This window comes from Belonocnema kinseyi, chromosome 7 (genome assembly GCF_010883055.1).
Source record: "Belonocnema kinseyi isolate 2016_QV_RU_SX_M_011 chromosome 7, B_treatae_v1, whole genome shotgun sequence".
NCBI classification, from domain to species: domain Eukaryota; kingdom Metazoa; phylum Arthropoda; class Insecta; order Hymenoptera; family Cynipidae; genus Belonocnema; species Belonocnema kinseyi.
In genome coordinates, this window is record NC_046663.1 from 15,992,583 (window position 1) to 16,013,831 (window position 21,249).

Genomic DNA, 21,249 nt, shown 5'->3' on the forward strand with positions numbered 1-21,249 from the left:
CCTTTCCCCAATCTACTACCCCTCCTAAAACTTTATTCGTCCCTTCTCCGCCTTTCTCTAACTTCTTTCTCACATTTTTCCACATTTTCGATCACTTTCTCGATCCTCTTCAATTCGCCTACTTCCTCTAGTTACACTCCCCTGGCTTCTTCTGCTTACCCACCCTCTTTTTAACACCACATCTCCTACTAAATTTTTTCTCGTTTCTTTTCACATAGCCTAATCCTTCTCTGTTCATCCACCTTAGTTTCTCTTCTTACACCCTCCCCTAATTTCGGCAATCTCACCATTTCCTCTCATCTCATTCCTCTACTCACTCATTCCTCTCCTTACTCACTCTCTATTTAAAACCACTTCTCCTACTTTCTCTGCCTTGGCTTCTTCTTACATAGCCTAATTTCCCTCCATTTATTCACATAGTTTCTCTACTTACCCCCCTCCCCTAATTTCGACAATCTCACCACTTCTTCTCATTTTTTTTTCCTACTTCCCTTTGTACGTAGTGAGCTATGAGTTGTGAGTTGTGAGTAGTGAGCTCTGAGTTGTGAGTTGTGAGTTATGAGTTGTGAGTTGTGAGTTTCCCTTACTTCTTTTTTTCTAAGGTACAATACTAACTTGTTAACAATTCGTTACTTCTTTATTAAAGGAAAACATTGTCAACAAAGAAAAATAACTAGGTAAAAAAACTACTTATACTTCATCAATGGTTCATTTTTTAAACGTTTAACGTCGTTTTATACACAATTGAATTAATTAAGTGTATAAACGGATGCAAAGTGCAACCGAATCGAAATGTTGGTCGCTCTTTTTTTGCCCACTTTTCGTTGTCTTTTTCCCTTTCCTTACCTCGCCAACACCTGCATGTTATTTATGCAGTTAATACAATGCCGGCTATACTGCCTCGACGTTTCTTGGGGCCGTTTTGCCTCACTTCGCGAAGGTTTATTTTGGTCGTTGAGGCTTCTCTAATTTCCTTCTTGAATAAGTTCGATGTCGCAATGGGAAAGGGAAGAAATTTATCTATTTTGGCTTATCTTAGATAGCGATTTGGAGAATCCTTTCAGCTTTTCTTGACATTTTTTTTTTGTTATCACCGTGTATGGAAACAAATTAATTTTTTTGTCGTTATCACTTATGAAAATGTCACTAGTAATTAAAAATTAAAAAAAATAATAATAGCAATAATAGTAAAGTACCATAGTACTTCCGTCTTATTGCGAATCTTTTTTGTACTTATTAACCATGTTTGACACATTAAGGTCTGAAAGTAAAGTAAGCGTCCTGAACTTTTCACATTTCTGTCATTTTTTACTTAGTAAGGTGAGCCTTAATGAAAGTTAAGAAAAAAGTTTATCAACAAATTTAATATTGTTTGTAACTATCTTCTATTAAATAAGAGCTAGAAAATTTCGGTTCGTTTTGAAATCTTTAACTTGGCTTCGTCTTATTATTTATGATCAAATAATAAGTTAAGCTCAATAAAAATTATTTTAAAAATAGTATTTTTGTTTTCGTAAAATTATTTTCACTCTTTTCCTAAGTTAAAAAAAATAATTTAAACAAAAATGATATCTTATACAAGAGACAAAAACAAAGAATGGAATAATTAGGAGTAGGTGGAAGGACAAGATTTTTAAATGACTTGTCAAAGTTTTGTTTTGAATTTCAATAATAGGTTTATTGCAAAGTGCAAAAGAAAAATTTGTAATTGAAAATATTTTAATATCAAAATTTGAAGCATATTTCAAATATCTGTTTTATTTCAGAAAAACATACTTAAAAAACTGGTTATTTAAAATATAGTCTTCTCTAATATTTATTCATTATTTTTTAATAACTAAGAAGGCAAATTACCTCAATAAGTAAAAAAAAGGACAGAAAAATAAAAATTTCCTAAATACCTACAGAAATTTTAGAAATTTTATTAATTTGATTAACTGCAGTTAATTATTGAATTGAAAATAAAGATGTCATCACGATTTGAACTTTTTTAGAAAAAATAAACTTCAGAGGTTTACAATGGAAGAAATAAAAGCGAATTCGTATAATTTTATTTTTAAAACCTGAATATTTAAAATTTTGTTATTATGAAGTTTTGAATAGTTTATGTTTTCAATGATCCTATGTAAAAAAAGTAATGTCACAATATTTATAATAAAATATCGCAAACATTTCCATTAAAAATCTAAATGGCTTTTGACTAATTAATGTTATTTTATATCTTAAATAACAAATTTTTAATTAAAATATAAAAAATATAAAAATATAATGGAAAAACTAATACAAAGTGAGAAACATTTGTGCCTTGCCCTCTTAGTTAAAAGACTAAAAAATTTAATTATCTAATAAATTATTAAAAATATTAAACACCCTTCATAATAGTGCTTTTTTATGAAAATTAGTATCGTTTGAAAAATAATATTAATATAAAATTTTGAGGTATCGAAAAATCCATAATATTTCTGAAAAATTGAGGTCGAAATTATTTTTTTATTGCAAAGTAGTATTTTTAAACTAAAATTATTATCAGGTTTTTTAAAATTTTTTACAAAATTTTATTTAATTTTTATCTTTAAATTTAATATAAAGGCATTCTTCTGCATTAAAGAAGGCTATTTGCAAACAATAATCCTTGTAATTTAAACAAGATAAAAAAATTTTAACGATTTTCGTGTTTTTTTTTGTTAAAAGTTACAATACGTAAAAAAAAATCAGTAGATGTTCGATACAATTCTGTGGATGAATAATTTTTTATGTTAAGTGTTCATCCGATTGGTTAAAAATTCATCTCTTTGGAATAAAAATTAAACTCTTTTGGTAGAAAAGTGAACTTAAATTGTCGAAAAATTGTATTTCAGGTTCTAAATTAATTTTTTTTACTGAAAAGTTAACTACAACCTGTTTCTTTGAAAATCAATCGTTTCAACTTGAAAATGCATCTATTTCACTATTATTTTTTTATTTAACTGTTTGGTTAAAAATACTGGAATTTTGTTCAAAATTCGGTTTTTTTAGTTGAAAAATTAGAATCATCGTTAAAAATTCATGATTTTCATATAAAATTGAACACTTTTGATAGAAAATTGGATTATATTGTTGAATATTTTCTTGTAAATCAATTTTTCTTTACTGCAGAGTTAACTTTTCTGTTTTTCATAGAAAATTAACGTCTTTAGATGACAATGTATCTTATTAGTTGAAAACTTAAATATATTGTTTAAAAAAAAAACTATTTGGTAAAAAACGAAGCTGATTCTTTAAAATTCTCTCTTTTTGTGATAAAAATTGAATAATTTTAGTAGAAAATTTGCATTAAAAAATTTAAATTTGCATTAAAATTGCATTACTGGTCATTTTTTTAAATTTATTTTTTTAAACTGAAAATTAAACTATTCCGTTTTTATTATGAATTTATACTTTTTTCTTTAAAATTTAATTTTAGGGCTTAAAATGTATATATTTTTGTTATTAATAAAACATTTTAAGTAGAAAATTAACCTGTTTTATTACAAATTCAACTGATTGATTACAATAAAAAATCCGTTTTTGGGAAAAGATGAATTATTTTAGTTGAAAACTCATCTTTTTGTTTAAAAGATGCATATACCGAATTAAAAGTTGAATTAATTGCCTGAAATTAGTTTAAATTAAAAATCATTTCATTCAACTAAAATTTCAAATATCTCTTTTAATTATTCATAATATTTTAAAATGACATTTGAAGAACTCGCTTGACATTTTTTAAAATCCCTAAAACTTTCTTGAACTCTTATAAAACCTCTTGTAATTCATTAACACTTATTAAATTATTTTTAAATGCTTTAAAAAGAAATTCTAAAATCCCGCCTAGTCCCTAGTAATTCTGTAGAATGACTTTGGTACCACACGGAAAATATGATTTTGGGAAAATTGAAAATAATTCAGATTTGATTTTAAAATTTTAATTTTGAGTTTTGAAGATGTTAATGTATGTTGAAAAAGAATCTGAAAGATTTGAAACCAATTTTTTTGAATTAAATTTATTTTTATAGTTAGAAGTTTCAGTATTTTCAAAAAGAATAAAAAATGATTGCAATCTTGAGAAGATTCTACAAGAAAATTCTACAAGAAAATTAAATTGCAAATAATAATTGAAAATTCTACCTAAAGGAAAAAAGTCAAGGATTAAATTCTAAATAGTTATTAACAAATAAAGAAAACCCGAAATATTTTTTTCAAAAGTCCACCTCGATTTTTTCTTCAAAATTGGTTATAATTAAAATTAGCACAATTTTCTTTAATTTATCAATTATTTTTAACGAGCTTTAATTTTTGAACTTGAAATAACATATTATAAGCATGATAATAAATAATAATAAATTCAATAAGAAATAAGGAAACCCACTATACTTATTGAAACACATAATTTGATCATTAAAATCTTCAAGATCAGGAATCCCGATCAGGGCCACATCGGTATTACGTTCGAAATCGGGCGGTTTCTGCACGGGAATTTAATTTATGCCATTGTAGCCCAATGAAATCCGGAGTAACCTTAAGCAATCAAGAGTAATTTTGTATAAAGAGATAATCCTGAATAATTTCATATAATCCTAAGGAATACATCTTATTTGAAGAGAATTTTCAGGAGCTTTTCCCCCATCGCGAAAAAAATTGTCAACACAAAAAAATGAGAAATTATTTAGATCTTAGTTTTTCCTCTTTCCGTTCGATACCACCTCTAAATAATCGTCAGATGCGTACTTCCGTATAGTGATAGGGGTGTTAACATCTTTACTGTGTCTGGCGCAGATCTAGAAAAATCATGATTTAAACGAATTCTGTTCCACTTCCTTTTCATTCTTCTCGATTCCTTCCATTCGTTCAGGCTCACCATTTTATATTATTTCTCGTGCCTCGCTTGTTTGCCTTTCTTGGCAAAAATAGACCCTGAACATTTTTCCTGCAATTCGCCGCGCCGTTGAGAGTAACATGTTCAAATGGAATCTTCAGAAAAATCTTTCACGCTATCCGCAGAGCCTGAAATATTGGAAAAATAATAAACTTTTTATGTTTTTCTATCAAGATCTACCTTTTCGATGAAACTTATACTTTGGGAGAACTTGTTTTATGGAAACGAAATATATTGAGTTTTCAAAGAAAAATAATTTTTGCCCTAAATTTATCCATACATAAAAAATTGATGTAGATACATAAAATACTCTCAAAGAAAATTTTGTTTAAAAAAAATTGTAAAAGTACAGGGGTAGGGCGGGTTATTATATACTAATTCCTACCTTACCGACATCGTGAATGTTAAAAATAAAGAGTGGTTTCTGCCCACGCTAAGTTTCTGGAATATTCTTGATGACGGAATTAAAATTATATATAGCCTTGTAGTTCTTTACGTAAAATTGGTTTCTCTCAATTTTCCAGCAGAAGGTTTACGATTGCATCAAGAATATTTTAAAAACTTAGCATGGACATAAACCATTTGAGCCGTGAAATGGCACAGATGTCGGTAAGGTAGGAATTGGTATTTTTTAACGCCTTGCTTATCTACTTATAAAGTTGTAAATTGTGTGGCAAAAAAAAGGTCAGGATCTGCAAGTAATCGTTTGATTTTGATCAAATGTGGTGAAATATTAGTAGCATTTTCAAAAATTGATTTATCGAAAAAAATGAGAAAGTAGTTTTAAGAATAAATAATGATCATCTTGACCTTTAAAACTTGAATTTGAACATTTTATGTATTAGAAACCGAGAAAATGTGAGACATTTTATTCGCTTGTGGAGCACATTTTTTTAAAGTATGAATGGTGATAAAAAATCCAATTTTCAATTAAAAAGAATCGATAAAAAAAGGCTTTATCAAAAATATTATTATGATTGAAAAATATGCAGGAAAATTTTTATTTGACTTGAGTGTCACTTTTTTATACTTTGTTTTTTATTTATAATTTATCTGTTTGTGCAGAAAATTAAAGTTTTTGTTAAAAACAATTGTAGTTAAAAAAAATTGTATATAAATATTTATCCCTTTGGTTCAAATTTGAATCATTTTGCGTTTTTTTTTTGTTTTTTGTAAAAATGATTTTTCTCACAGAAAACATAACTATTTATTTTTTTGGTTAAAGATTAATTTTGTATAGTCCAAAAGTTGGTTTTTTTCTGTAGAAGAATTGTATTCTTGTTTGAAAATAATTCTCGTTATGTCAAAAATTCATCCTGTTTCTACTCCTTGGTTGAAATTTTTTTTTTTTAAATCCAACTGTTTTTTATTTATAATTGAAATCAGTTTTTTATTCAAATATCGTATTTAGGAACTGAAGTACCAATAATTTGTTAGAGAATTAGACTAGTTGGTTGAAAATCAAGTTTTTTTTGTTAAAGAAATTTGTATTTTTGGATGTAAACATTCGTAGCGATTAAGTTATAGCGATCGTGCCGAATTCGAGTGAAGCTCATTTATGGCTTTTAGCATTTATTTAATCTTTAAACATTGCAGTTATTTAAACAATTTTCATAAATGGCCCTTCTTTAATGAATACGTTTAATTTATTACGTTGCGTTGTAAATTTACAAGAACTATTGATTATTCGAACAATTTTTAATTAAAAATTAAGAGTTTGAATTTTTTCTACTAGTGAATTTGTTCACGGATTCAACTCACTCTTTTATATGTTGCTTCACAAAACAACTTTGCCCTACACATCAATTTGCTTTTGATGTCAACTAAGAATGTCTATCCAACGACTCTTTTCTAGGTTGGTTTGTAAATTTACAAGAACCATTAATTATTTGAAAAATTTTAATTAAAAAATTAAGAGTTCGCCCTTTTTGCTACAAGTAAATTTGTTTACGAAGTCAACTAAGAATTTCTATGATATCCCTCTTTCTGTATTGCTTCGCAAAGTTACAAGCACTATTAATTATTTAAACAATTTTAATTCAAAAAATTATAAGTTTGGCCTTTATCCTACGAATCAATTTGTTTTCGAAGTCAACTAAGAATGTCTATCCGATGACTCTTTTCTATACTGCTTTGCCAATTTACAAGAACTATTTATTATTGAAACAATTTTTAATTGAAAATTAAGAGTTTCACTTTTTTCTACGAGCGAATTTTTGACGGAGTCAATCCACTCTTTTCTATGTTGCTTTACAAGAGACTTAATAATTATAAAAATAATTTTAATTAAAAAATCAATTTTGTATCTTTAAATTAAACTATTCCATTTATGGCTAAAGGTTCAACTAATTATTTTTAAACTGAAAATTAATTTTTTAGCTTCAAAACTAAAATAATTTGTTAATAATTCTTCTGATTAGACCTAAAATTTATCTTTTTGATTCAAAATTCATGTTTGCAGGTTGAAAATTCACATATCGAGTTAAAAATTTAACTATTTTATTGAGATTCTAATTTTGTTAAAACTTCTATTTTGTGGTAGGATATTAATTCTGCTGGTTAAAAATGGATGTATTTTGCTTAAAAATTTGTCCTTTATATAGAATATTTCTCATTTTAGCTCCAAGTATCTACTATTTGGTTAAAATTGTAACTAGGTTGGAACTGTCTGCATGATTTAAAATGAAATTGGTCCCTTGCGATTTCATCTTTAAAACAAAAATCAGATGAAAAAAATTAATGGAAAATTAGCATTTTTCCCGCGGGAATTAGTGATGATTCGTAAGAAAAATGATGAGTCGATTCGATTAAAGCACCTATTATGTTTGGCACGGTCGCCTAGCAAAAAGCTATAAATGAAGGTGTATAAGCGGCAATCCTGACTGCGTTTGCAGTGTCTGGCGCGCCGCGATAAGATGTAATCAGCATCATTTGTCGATTATAACGGAAAACCCTTGAAAAATCGAAACGACTCTCCTATTGCCAATTTCCCCAATAATGATATTATTTGCATTCGCGAATCCAAATAGTTGTTTTCTGAAAAAAATTTTTCATCCTCAACATGAAAAATAATTTTCCTAATGGGAAAATCATAAAGTGTAGATAAACACAGATTTTTTACTCTTTCAACTATTCCCTTTTTAGCGACAGGGGTAGATGAGGGAAGTAAAGGAAAATAAGGGCATCAGAAGTTGGGGAAGTGATATAAAGTTAGGGCATGAGAAGTAGAGAATGTTAGGTGAGATGATAGGAAATGAGAAGATAAGCAGTAGAAGTGAGGCAAAATGAGGTGGGAATAGGAAAATGGAAGAGGTAAAGTAGAGGAAATCGACAAAATTATGAAAGATAGGGGACATTAGTGATGGGGAAGTAGGTTATAGGTTAATGGTTGAGGGGGAGTAGAGGGAATCGCGAATATTAGGAGAAAAGGGGCAAAATATGTGATGGAAAAGTAGGGAAAGTGAGCTAAACCAGGGGAAACAAGGAAACGGGAAGTATGGAGAGTGAGAGAAGAGAAAGCAAGAAAATTGTAGATAATTACAGCTGAATTAATGTAGAACTTAACGGAAATGAGGGAATGTGAAGTATGGTAATGAGAAAGTGAAAACTCATAGTCGCAGAGTGAATCCAAAGGGTTGTCTGAACATAATTCGTCGTCGTCAGCATAGAAAACTATTTTCCTAATTGGATAATCATAAAGAGCAGCTAAATACTGACTTTTCACACTTACAATGATTCCCCTTTTTTTTGGCAGTGGGAGATGAGAGAAGTGACAGTAAACATGGGCATAAGAAGTTGGGGAAGTCAGGTAAAATTATGGAATGAGAAGTAGAGATAGTTGATTCAAGTAAGGTAAAGTGATGGGAAATGAGGGGATAAGAAGCAGGGGAGGTGAGACGAAATGACGTAAGAACACGAAAACATGAGCGGAGGAGTTGAGATAATAGGGAACATTAGGGGAATTCGGTGGTGTGCAAGTAGAGAAAGTTAGAGAAACGAGAAGGAACTAGGTAGCAGGAAGTATGGGAAATGAGATAAAAGAAAGCAGAAAAAGTGGTGGAAAATAGGGTGGAAGATTCGAGGACGTTAGCAGAAAAAAGTGAAGGGCTAGTATGGTAAGCAGAAACGGGGAATTTAAAATGGCATATTGAATGCAAATGGTTGTCTCTAAAATAATTTTCCCAACTGGGAAATTATAAAATTATTGAAATTATAAATCAAGGGATATGAAGTAGGTAAATTTGAAGGACTAGAAGTAGAAAAAGTACTGGAAAGTAAGGTTAGGGTAAGTGATGGGAAGTGAGTGTTCGAGAAATAGGAGAAGTGAGGCGAAATGAGGTGTAAGTACGAAAATGGGAGAGAGGTTGTAGTGAACAGTAATAAAATTTAAAGAGATAGAGAAAATTATTCATGGGAAGGTAGAAAAGGAGAGGAAAATGAGGGGATACAAGGAAATGGTAATTGCGGGTAATGATAGATGGGAAAGTTGGTGCAGTGGGAGAAACTATTCGTGGGATAACAGGGGAAGTTAGGGGTAATAAGGGAAGGAGAAGTATGGTACTGAGGAACGAAGAAGTCATCATGGCAGAGTGTATCCAAAAGCTTGCCTAAAAATTATTTTTTATCATCAATATAGAAAATAATTTTCCTAATAGAAAAATAATAAAGATCAGCTTAATACAGACATTTCACTCTTTCAACGATTCTTCCTTTATATTGACAGTGGGAGGAAAGGAAAGTGACGGGAAACAAGGGTATAAGGGGTTAGGGAAGTGAGGTAAAATTAAGGGACGTGTAGTAAAAAAAAAGTAATGTGAAGGAAGGTAAAGTGGTGGGAAATCTGGTAATAAGGAGTAGGAGATGTCAAATAAAATTAATTGGGAATAGGGAAACCGAAGCAGGCGTGTAGAGATAATCGGAAACTTAATCGGAAGTCTGTGGTAGGAAAGTAGGGAAAGTTACGGAATGATAGAAGGGTGACTAGGTAAAGTAGGAAAAATTAGGCATAGGATAATGGGGAAAGTTAGGGAAAATCAGGGAAGGAGACTTATGGTTATGAGGAACAGGGAGGTGAAGGAGGCAGAGTGAATCTAAGTGGTTGTCTCTAAAAATAATTTTGCTAATTAAAAAATTATGAAGTTATTAACATGATAAATAAGAGGATACAAGCAGGGGAAGTAATTTGAAATTAAGGGACTAGCCGAAGGAAAAGTACTTGAAAGTTAGGTGAGGGAAAGTGATGGGAAGTGAGTGTGTAGGAAGTAGGAGACGTTAACCGAATTCAGGTGAAAATAGGAAAATGGGAGACAGTTTGTGGTGGAAATTGAGTAAAGGAGGGTAGAGTAGTTGAAATAAAGAGGGGGGGAAAGTAGATTACTGAGGAGAAATAAGAGGAAGGAAATTGAAATGTTGTGAAAATTATTCGTGGGATAACAAAAGAAGTTAAGGATAATGAAGGAAGGTGAAGTATGGCAATGATAAACGAGAAAGTCAGAATGGCAGAGTTAGTCCTAAGATTTGCCTGAAAATAACTTATTATCGTGAACATAACAAATAATTTTCCTAATTGGAAAATAATAAAGAGCAGCTCAATACATACTTTTCACTCTTTCTACAATTGCCCTTTTTATCGACAGGGGGAGGTGAAGGAAGTGACGGAAACAAGGACATAAGAAGTTAGGGAAGTAAGGAAAAAATAAGGACGAGAAGTAGAAAAAGTAAGGTAAATTGAAAAAGGTAAGGTGATGGGATTTGGGGGCAATTGAGAAATAAGGTGAGAATAGGAAAATGGAAGAAAAAACATGAATTGGGCGAAGCAGGGTAAACAAGCGAAGAGAAAGTAGGAAAAATTAGAGCAAAGAAAGTACAGGACGTAAGGGAACATTATGGGAGGGATATGGGGGATAGGCGGCAAACAAGGAGAGGGCTGGTAAGAGAAAATGAAATAAAAAGGTTCAAATGACGGAAGGGAAAGCAAAGGGGAAATAAAGTGTAGTAGGTAAATGATTTGAAATAGGGGTTGTTAGGGGAGAAAAGCTTAGGGTTATTGAAGACAAGCAGGGAAAGGGGTAGCATGATATAGGGTGAGCAGTTTTATGAAAATGAGTAGTTTGAACAATGTAGTAAACTTCCTAATATGGGTTCAATTTCAAAATTAGAGGAACATAATAAGAAAGTCCTCCTTCTAAATTGAAAATTAAAATCTTTGCTAAAAACTTTATTTTTCAGTGTAGTACCTGAACAGTAATTATGATCAAACTTCATCCCCTATCTTTTTGAAACATCCCCCTATTCCCCCTATTTTCATGTCTACAATGTTAGGCTCTCAATTACGTCTGTATTTTTTGTACTTCATTTCGGGCTCTTATAAAATGAAACCGAAAAATTTTTTTAATTAAAACGGGGGGGGGGGTCATTTATTAGGTCACACTAGAGGGGTCAACGCCTTTTGATGTTTAACGAACAAGGGAAGGCTTATACAAATTCTTAAAAATATCCTTTATGTAGTTTTTGAATTTCCCCAATGATAATTACAATTCCTGGGAGTGGGTGAAGTTGGAGGGGATTACTGGCAAATGTTTACGTTGCGTCGAAGTATCGCGTTAATATTATCGCGTTACGCCGGTAATTATAATTAAACTCTTCGTATAGATTGCAGCTCCGATGCTGTAATTGCACTCGGTGCTAACAAACTCGAATAGAGCGTTCAATTAAATGCTACTTAGCAGCCCAATCCCCATGCCGCGCCATGGCGTCAGTTTCGCTCGAACACTTCAACCTTCCCTATTCGTTCACTCTTCAAACTCTTACTAAGTGCTCTGCTTATTCGCAGAGGTGAAATTGTTTCTCGTCATTTTCCATCTGGATTTATCGTTCGCTTAGAGATTGTCAGGGATCACAACGCTAAAAGAGCGCAAAAAAGAAAAAAATAGGGGAAATTTTTCACGATAAAGAGGAAAATAAGGGGAAGATAAAAAAATCTACCCTAAATCCAGAGAAGGAACAATCTTTTCATAAGAAATTCTACAGCTTTTAAATTAACCTCACTCTCCTTTCTTAATCACCATGTCCCACTTCTAATTATTTTCCCTACTTCCACTTACTTCCAGTACTTCCCTCCGTAATTCTTCCTTACTTCATATACTCACACTCTCATACTTTCCCATAAATTCCCCTCAACTCCTCAACGTTTCCCTGCCATATGTTCCCTTTCTTCTCTTCTTCAAATTCCTCCTGAAATCCTCTACTTTCCAGTACATCCACTTTCCTAATTTTCTGTTAATTTCCCGACTTCCTTGCCCGTCATTGCCTTTAACTTCTCTTTGCTCACTCACCCTCACTATTCCTCTAGTTATTTCCGTTCACTTCCTATACTCGCTTCTCATTTTCCATGAGCTTGACAAATTCTCCTCATTTATGTCTCCTCGTTTCAATTCACTGACACTACATTTTCGTTCATAATTTCCTCTACTACACTTTTTTTGATTTTCCCTACTCCCCTACTCCCCTACTCTCCTACTCCTTTCTCCTTTCTCCTTTCATCATTTTCTTTACTTCATTTCCCCTTATTTTTCCTCCTTCCTTCATTTTCACACCACTAATTTTCTCGAAATACCTCTCCTTTTCCTATTCCATTATTTCCTCTTCTCCCTCATCCCTTATTGCTTTTACTTTCGCTTTGCTTATTCACCTCTACTCGTTCTCTTCATATTTTCTCTCACTTTTCCAACTCCCGTCTCTTTTTCTATCATTTTTCTTACTTTCCTACTCATTTTTCTCCTTCCAGTCTCCCCTTATTTTACCTCACTTTCACTACATCATCTTCCCTAATTTCCTGTATTAATCTCCTCTAATTTCCGCTACTACCTTTCCCTAATTTTCCCTACATCCGCACCCCTCATTTCTCTGAATTTCTCTTTGCTTAGTTACCCTTACTATTCTTCTCTTCATTTCCTTTCACTATTTTCACCCACTTCTTATTTTCCATGATTTAACATAATTTCTATACTTATTTTTCTCATTTACGTTCCCTCATTTTACCTTACTACTGCTACTACATTTCCCTAATTTTCCCTACTCCCCTACTCCCTCCTTCTTATTTTCTTTAATTCCTCTGTACTCATTTTTCGCCCTTCATCTTTCCTCATTTTCTCAGATTACCCCTACTTCTCTTATTTCCAATCTTTGGATTTTTGTAGAATTTTCCTACTTCTTCCATTCTATTACTTCCTATTCTTCGTCATCCTTATTTATCTTAATTCCAGTTTGCTTATTCACCCCTACTCATCCTCTTTTGATTTTCTCTCACTTTCCTTACTCCCATTTCATTTTTCATCATTTCCTTCATTTCTCTGCTCATTACCCTCCTCTTCGTTCCTTTATGTTACCTCACTTCCTCTAAATCTTCTCTTCTAATTTCCTCTATTAACCTCCTCTCATTTTTCCGACTTTCTTTCCCTTATTTTCACTCAAACTTTTTAAAAATAATGACATGAAATTTAATTTCTTCCCTGAAGTTCTCTAAAAATTGAATAAAATCCTTCGAAATCTTAAAAATGTATTTAAATAAGTGAAAATTATTTGAAACTCCTTGTTTGGGAATGAAATTTAAATTATTTGTATCACACCCGCATGATTTTAGCGCTTTTTGACGCCTAGAAAGCGGGTCTGAAGCTTTACTTTTTACTCCCTTATTAAAGTTACCATACATAATTAGTCAAATTACCGTAAATTACTACAAGTTTCCGAAAATTTATTGATATTTACGGGATTTTATAGAAGCTTTTCAATTAAATTTTGGATAAATTATCTTTATTTTATACAAATTACATTAATATTACTATAATATACCAAGAAATTTCAGAAATTTCCGCAAATTTATCAAACTGCTTAAATTTGAATTTTGGGTCATTTATGGTAACTTACCATATCTACGTGTAGAATTACCATAAATGACTGAAAATTTCCACAAATTTTCAGAAATTTATAGATATTTTTTACTTAAATTTTGGACAATTTATGGTAAGTTAACATAAAATACTATAAACTAACAAACAAAAAAAACATAAGTTTCCGGAAATTCGTAATAATGCTTAAAATTTAATGTTAACTAATTAAATGCAAATTACCATATTCATATGTGAAATGACCATTAATGACCGAACATTTCCATAAATTACCGGAAATTTATAAAAAATTTAAAAATAAGATATTTTATAATTTCAATAAACTTCCGAAAATTTATATAAAATGTTTTAAATTGAATTTTGGGTAATTTATGATAAGTTACCATTTTTACCTGTAAATTTTGTTATAAAATTAGAAACATAAAGTACTTAAAAATCCGACAAAATAAATATTTTTAACATTTAGAGTTGCAACATTTTTTAAACAGTATCTCTTGAAATACTTTAGCATCTTAAAAATAACTTTAAATCTTTAAGATCATTTGAAATTTTTTTACTTTATTCATACCCCTTGAAATTCTTCAAATCCGTAGAAATGCTTAAAAAATAAAATGTATTCTAACGAAATCGATAAAAAAACTTGTTACTTATATTCGCTATTTTTATAATAACTAGAAAAATCAATAAATTTCCAGGATTATTAAAAGAAAAAATTGTAGTTATAAATTAAAATTATTTAAATAATTACAAATTATATCGAAATTACTTCAGAAATGCAAAAAATTTATCATCTATCCCAAAATATAGTAAACTTTAACGATTCCAGTGAAAAGTTAAATTATTTAAATAAATAATATATATTCATATAATTAAAATTTGGTTTAAAAATAGTTAAAAAATATTTAGAAGCTTTTTGCGTATCTAATAAAAATATTCTTTTTGAATAAGTTAAAAAAAATGCACACCTCAATATGAATTTGACACAAAACTATAAGGATTAACTTTTTTTGGAATTTTTTGAGTACGTAACAACAGTTTTGGGGAAAAGATCAAAAAGAAGAATCACCGAGTTAGAAGATAGTTCTTGAACAATCCTCAAGAAGTGACTAAATCTTAATTCACAAAAACCTTGGGGTTTTTGTTGAAAATAATTTCTAGATAGACAAATTCGAAATTTTTGCAGTTTGACCTATAAACAATTTTTTTTATTGAAATAGCTTCAGAGTAAGTTTAGAGTCTAATATTATTATTAAAAAACGTTTCAGTGTTGAAATGTTGTCACAGGCTTATACTGCCCAACATGTCGAAGGTATTTTTGGTTAGAGTTGGATTTTTTATTTAATCATTTTTGCACGGGGCTGTCCCGGTATATATCATCAGTCACGGATGCATTTTTTTAATGCAATCAAGTGATCTGATGAGAATAATCTGCCCAGACATATTGGACAAAGCCTGATTTTTACCCCATCATTGACGGACTAGGTTGCAGTCAAGTACACGATGGAGGGACCTACAGCTTGAGGTGGGTTCCGAACCACCAGAACCTCGGTAAAGGCACATTGAAAAATTTCTAGAGGTACCGGCTCAGGAATCGAACCCCGGACCTCTGAGGTGAAGTCCGAGTGTCTAACCAACTGAGCCACCGAGGCTCCTTATTATTATTATTATTATTATTATTATTATTATTTACTTATAACAAAATCAGTCTCAGGATATTTTTATTTGAAAGCCAGTATTTATCTGCAATAAAATGCTCACATTTTGAATTTTTTGATCTGAGTTTATAAAATATAAAGCTATGATATTGTTGAAACTCAAAAATTGTTCAGTAAAAATAATTTTATTCATATTCCGAGCGGAAATTCTGCGAATACAGAAATTGAGAATACCCATTGTGCGCTGTTCGGTATAGTTGTATGGTACTTACCTTATATTCTTAAAAAATCTGCCTAAAAGCTTTTAAAAAGGGGTTGAAAAGCTTTAAAAAAACGAAAAAGTCTTTAAAGAAATATTTTTAATAAATTTACTTCAAAATGATTGCTTGTATAATATACAACAAAATTGAGAAAAAACTACAAAAACGTAAAAAATAACGCAGTTTCTTAACGATTTCAGCAAAGTTTTTTCACTTAGAAGTTCAAAGAAGAAATATTTTTCTTTAGAAAGAAAAATAATTGTCGACAGCTTTTAAATAAGCAATCAAAGTTGATTTATAATTGCATGGAAGCCACGAGTAATTAAAATTAAAAATACCCACTGTTTTATTTTTTTTTTTAATTTTAACTTTACTTCATAGTAACTATATCTTTGCGGTACCACTAGTTAGACAGTCAAACTATATATATTAAAAGATGGTCCTGGAAACTTTAATAATCTTTTAAATATTTTACAGTCTTTAAATTACTTTTCCAACTTGGCTCAAATTTTCAGGAACTGCAGTGAACTTTAGGAATCCGTAAAGGTTTTTGGTCTATTTCAGAGACTAATATTTCTCTTTTAAACATCATTTTATGCTAGCATGAATTTTCGCCTGATTCGAAAGATTTTCAAAAACTTTTAATCTGCGTTTAAAATTCTGAAATCTTTCAAGTCTTTTCACATTCTTTCTAATACTTTAAAAGTTTTCAGAATCCAATTTTATCTAACCAAAGCTTACGTAACTGTTAAAGCTTCAAGTGAGTTTAAAAATCGTATTTAAATTCTGTGATGAAAAATGAAGTATTCAGGTAAAAGTAAAAAGCTCTGAATTACAAATTATGATTGCTTTATCAGTTTAAATTGATATTAAAAATATTATTACTTTATATCGATTGCGTTATCTTTTGAATGAAGTTCATTCGATTTTATATAATGATTTTAAATAAATCAAGTCTCAGTAATTATTATATTAAAAATAATCAATATTATACATTAAAAAAAAAAATTGTTTAGAAAAATTATTTTTAAGAAATGTTTCTGTGGAATGCAAATTTAGTTTAAAATAAAAAGAATGAAATTTTTCTAAGTTGAAAAATGTCTTTATACTGTTTTTTTTAAATATTAGAAATGTGTAAAAACTGTTAAAGAGTAATAAATAATAATTAAAATGCAATGGCAAAAACGTATTTAAAACCTTAATGATAACACACGATTTTATTGCATTTAAAAACCACCAAAAACGCCATTTTTTTAATTTTTCAATTTTTGTTTGTGTTGAATTTTCAAAAAAAATTAATCCCTAATGAAATTTTGAAGTAATCTATATTATCGACAGAGATAGTTACCATCAATTAGTGTAGATTTCGTTTTCACCACCATGAAAATATTAATCAGCCTATCGATCGGGTGAACCCTTCAAATAACAAAAAATACATAACGTCATTATATAATAGATAGAAAATATATTTTTAATTCTTAAATTAACCTTTTTCTAAAAAAGATCTAGTCTCTTCGCCCACTAGGAATCGAACCACAGGACTTCTAATTCCCGATCAGGTGCTTCTCCAAAGATTTTTTTTCGCTCTCTAATAGATTGATGGGAAATCACCCGACTGGCAATCGGAAGTTCTGGGGTTCGCTTCCCAGTGGAGCGATAAGCATGAATCCTTTTTCAGAAAAAAGTTAGTTTCTAACCAAAGTTATAATATTTCATATTTAAAAACTGTACATTTTAATTTTAAATAAAAATTGGTTGGATTGAACCAAAGTAGACCAATTTTTTAAATAGTTGTTCAATACTTAACTAGAAAAGATTATTTTGAAGCCAAACAGTTGCATTTTCAATTTTAAAAATATGGAATTTTCATTAAAAGAGATAAATTTTTAAATGAAAATATGAGTTCCTAACAAAGGCTGAAATTTTAAGCAACAAATATTTTGTTTTTAATAAAGGAACGAAATCTCAAAAGAAATGTTAAAATTTTAAGCCAAAAAATTATGTTTCTGCAACAATAGTCAATTTTAATTCCAATATCTAAGTTTTCAACTAAAAAGATAAATCTTTCACAAAAAACGTTAATTTTCTACCAAAAAATACGAATCCTGAACAAAATACCTAATTTTTTATAAAAATAGTTTAATCTAAAACGCAGAAGGTAAAATTTGTACAAAAAAGAACAAAACTAAAGCAAAACGTATAAATGTGTGACCAAAGAGTTACGTTTTCAATCAAGAAGAATTATTTTCAAATATAATTGTTCGTCCGAAAATTCAAGAAAAAAGACGAATTTTTGTTAAAAAAGATTTAATTTTTAACAAAGCTCAAATATTAATTAAAAGAGATAAATTTTCAAGGCAAAATAGCATATTTGATATTTGGACGAAATTATATTTTTTTGCAAATCTACAACAATTATATTTAACCAAAATAGAACAGATCAGTTTTGAATGAAACAGTTGCATTTTTAACAAAAATTGAAACCGGAAATTGCATTTTTTTAAAAATAAAAACGAGTTTAGTCGATCAGAAGTAAATATAAATTCATTAATTTTTTAAAATTTAGCTCTAGTTTAGGTATAAAAATTGAAAAGTAAGTGATTTTTCCAGGTCATCTTGTTTCAGTCTTGAATATTCAGTTCATTTGTACTTTAAAAAAATGTAGTTCAATTCGGTCCGGAAGTGCTTCCTTTCTCTAAACTTCATCCATTTCCATTTTTATTTTTGAAAAGAACACTTTCGACTCGAATTTGGATGCGTCCTTTTACCACAATGTTCGGCAGAACTTTAAAGAATTTAAAATCCCATAAAAAGATTAAAAAAATGAAACTCACATATTTATGCTAGGCCACCCTTTGTTTAAACCTATTTTGAATATTAGCAATTATAAATCAAATAGTAAAAACTAACTCATTAATAATTTTGAAAAAATATATTAACTTCTAATGCAAAGATTTTAGTAGAAATATTTCACTTATTTAATTTCTCACAGTCCCAATTTAAAGTTAGTTGAAGTGATGTAACTTTTTGTTTCATTTTTTTCAGCAAGAAATATTAAAACTGTTGATTTTATGAATGTTTAACGTTTGGTAGTTCAGCGGATTTTTTTAAATTTTGCTTTTCGAAAATATTAAAAGATTCCATTTTACAGATGTAAATTAAAAAAATCATTAAAAATTTGTTAAATTTCAATTTAAAAAAAGATCCACTTTTAGCAGAAAAATGTTGTCTTTGTTAATGAGTGATAAATTATCAAAACCAAAATTAAAAATTACCTTTTACAATTTTTTTTTAAATTTAGATGGTTGAATTTAATTTTACATCAAGTTTTTTTTAAAAAAAAGTTAGTTGAAGTGATGTAACTTTTTTTAAAATTTTTTTCAGCAAGAAATATTAAAACTGTTGATTTTATGAATGTTTAACGTTTGGTAGTTCGGCGGATTTTTTTAAATTTTGCTTTTCGAAAATATTAAAAGGTTCCATTTTACAGATGTAAATTAAAAAAATCATTAAAAATTTGTTAAAATTCAATTTAAAAAAAGATCCACTTTTAGCAGAAAAATGTTGTCTTTGTTAATGAGTAATAAATTATCAAAACCAAAATTAAAAATTACCTTTTACAATTTTTTTTTAAATTTAGATGGTTGAATTTAATTTTACATCAAGTATTGTAAAAATTTTTTCCCAATGTCCGCCTAACTTTTTTATTTGTGTCGTAAAATCTGGAAGTTCAAAAATATCTTGTAACACATTTTAATACAATATTTTTCCGACCCATTTTTTCTCTTTTTGTGTCGGTAAAAAAATAGTAAGATAAAATTTAAGTGGTAGAAAATAAAATGGAAAAATACATGCGTGGATGCACACTTAAGGGTACGTTGTTTTGCGAGGCAACGTGGCAGAACGACACAGAACACCGTTTCGCGCTGAGAAAACTGCTTGATACGCGTGCAAGCTCCTTAATTGCGAGGAAAAGGATAGTGAGAAAACGAATTTAAAGCGAATTAAAAGTTCGTGATTTCCGGAAATGTATTACGTGACCGACAGAATGGCAATAGTCTCAGAGAAAATACATAGCACGCTCAACCTCACTAGGTCGCATTCCGAATTATCTCGGAAAACAGATTAAATTCTTTTTCCTGTATTCAGTTAGGAGCCATCTAAAAAACAAGGTTACCAATTTTTTGCCATTTATTGGTGTGACAAGACATGCGGATTTATTAGGAGGTGTCTTGATTTTATATTGCTGTCCTAATTTTCTAATTTTTTAGGGTTTCGCAGTCCCACAAAGAAGCCCTTATAGTTTTAATCGAGTGTCCCTTGTTCGTCCGTTGTATTTTTTTCTAAGGATGGGGAATGAGGAAAAATAATCGAATAAGTAGGGGAAATGAAGGGATGGAAATTACGCGTAGTGAGGGAAAACGCAGGGAGTGGAAGAAAGGGAAATGAGAGGAAATGAGGGTTTCGCAAGTTTGAAAAATAAGAAGAAATAAGGGAAGAGTAAGTAGGGGAAATTATGAGAGAGAAAGTAGGGGGGTCTATTCAAAGTAAGGGTAAGGATAGTACAGAAAATATGGGGTAGGTGATGTAGGGTAAGAGAGTGGAAGAAATTAGGGGAAATTTGAGAAGTGAAGTAATAAATGAAAAAAATAAAGAGAATGGAAATAGTGGAAGTAAAGAAAAATGACAGGAGAGGTAGTGGTGAAAATGAGGAAATGCAAGAAATACGGAAGTTCACACAGGAAGGATGATGGCAAATAAAGAAAAATGAGGGAAAATAGTTAAAAAATTAGGGTGAAATTAGGGTTGAATTAATAGGGTTGAAAAATTGAATTAATTAATTAGGGTGAATGTATAGAAAGTAAAGAAAAGTAAGGGAAAATTATTAAAGAAAAAGTAATGGGAAAGAAAAAAGGGAAATAGGGAAAATAAGTGGGCGGAATGAGGGAAATTTAGGGAAGAGAATGTTGGAAATTTGATAGTAAATAAAGGTGAAATAAAGGACGTAAAAATCGGAAAGTTATCAGAAATAAGGGAATTGGCGGTAAAGGAGATTATGGAAGGAAAAGTATAACGACGAAGCAGAATTGAGGCAAAGAATAATATAAAAAATAATAGTAGGTATAGTTGGGTAAGTTTATGAAAGAAATAAGCTGAACCGGGAAAATAAAGTAAGGAATATGAAGGTACAGGATTTCGGGAATGCGAAGAAATGGAGCAAATAAGGAAGTTGAAGTAGAAGAAATGAGGGTAAATAAAGCAAAATGAATCGGAAAAATAAGGGAAAAATTAGTTTAAAAAAGAAAACTAAGTATGTATAATGAGCAGGAAATAAAGGGAAATAGGGGAGGCAAAAAAAGAAAATCGGGGAATTTATTAGAGGGAAAGTCAGGAAAAACGGTGAAGGGAAGTAGGGAAAGTGGTTTGGAAAAATGAGGGACAATAAGGGGAGAGGAAATTAAAAAATTGGTAGTAAATAAGGAAAAAAAGGAACGTGGAAGTAGGGCGAATTAAGAGAAATAAATAAAGGGAATCAG